The sequence below is a fragment of the Limulus polyphemus genome, unplaced genomic scaffold (genome assembly GCF_000517525.1).
Source record: "Limulus polyphemus unplaced genomic scaffold, Limulus_polyphemus-2.1.2 Scaffold2822, whole genome shotgun sequence".
NCBI classification, from domain to species: Eukaryota; Metazoa; Arthropoda; class Merostomata; order Xiphosura; family Limulidae; genus Limulus; species Limulus polyphemus.
Window position 1 is genome coordinate 139,814 of NW_013668432.1, and position 1,731 is coordinate 141,544.

The window sequence follows — 1,731 nt, forward strand, 5'->3', positions numbered from 1 at the left end:
TACACACACACACACACTCTCAGCCCAGCCGTGAGGTGTTGATGTTTCGTGGCGTTCACCTAAACAAAAACTGGGTGTGGCCAAATGGTATTCGTGCCAGGACTGTGAATCCAAGGATCCCGTGTTTCTCTTTCTGTTGCCGCAAAAAGCACTCTGCATTTTCGGGGCCGTGGGTGCGATATAAAAGTCACAGCTAAGTCACAATAATCGGCGAAACAACGGTAGTCTAAGATTTGGCGGTGGGTGCTGTTTGACTAAGTGGAAAAATATATATATATACAAGCCAAATGGCCTTGGATTGTCAATAAGTTTAGCCACAATTTCGGTTAGAAGCATAACGATAAATACTTTGGTTATGAAGTGGTTTTTATTGGCGATTAAAAAACGTCAACATTTTAATGTATATAGTTGTCACTTGTTAAAGAATTCCGACCACCGGAGCTTCTTTTAGCTTTTATTTTAGCAAAATTGTTATAAAAACTCGGATATTCCAGATCTTCGTAACTGCCTGCGGTGGGCATTTCGTGTCTCCATTAAAAACATTTTATTTATACATTTTTTTTTTACGAATCTCTTTGTCAACGAGGATTCATGCTTTATTCGAGGCCCCTGGTGGCTCAGGGGTAGGTTCGATAGTTTATAACGCTATGAATCTGGTTTCGATACCCGTGGTGGGCATAATACAGATATAGCCCATCGTGTAGCTTTGTGCTTAATTTTTGTGCTCTGCCCACCACGGGTATCGAAACCCAGATTCTAGTAGTATAAGTCCGTAAACATACCGCTGTGTCACTGGGGGCTTGAGCTTAATTAATAGCAAACATTTAACAAAAAAGCTTCATGCGAAAACTCTGAAACGAAATTTGTCGGACAAAAATTCGAGATTCGTGTCATGTTGTCGCAAAAACGCGCTCCGCCTTTGGTTCTGTGGGTTCGACATAAGAGTTACTGTGAAATCCTAGCAGACAAGAGTACCACGAAAAGTTGGCGAAGGGTACTGCTGAATGGCTGCCTTCCTTCTGTTCTATCGGTCCAAAATTAGGAACGGTTATGAGCAGAGTAGTTTGTGTAAATTCTAAAATAAATTCGAAATATAAAGACAACTGAGACTGGTTTTAGACTGACAAGTGGAGACAATCATAATTAATGTCTTATTACAGATCAAGTTTTTTGTTTGTTTACTTGTTTCTAAGAGCGTCAAAACTGAGTTTTAAGACACCATCCTAGAGTGACGTTTACATAAAATTACAAGTAGTTATACAAGTATAGGTGTCAAAATGTTCATTAGGTATAGCTATTTGGTTTTGGTTTGAATTTCACGCAAAGCTACTCAATAGCCGTCCCTAATTGAGCAGTGATAGACTAGAGGGAAGGCAGCTACTCAACACCACCAACCGCCAACTCTTGGGCTACTCTTTTACGATCAAATAGTGGGATTGACTATCACATTCCTACAGCTGAAATGGTAAGCAGATTGCAGATTGGTAAGCACTCGACCTTCAGATTGCGAGTCGAGTGCCCTAACCACCAGGTCATGTCATGGCTATTGTTGTTTAAAACATGGAATAGTATCGCGTGGATTCTAATCACAAAATTATTTAAGCTTCTTATTTTTGAGCGTAATGGGTTAACTGTCCACCACGGCTATCAAACCCAGATTTTTAGTGGTGGGGGAAGGGGGCAACTCTAAAAATATCGCTCCAACTGCCTTCGTTCAAAGTGATTTTCATT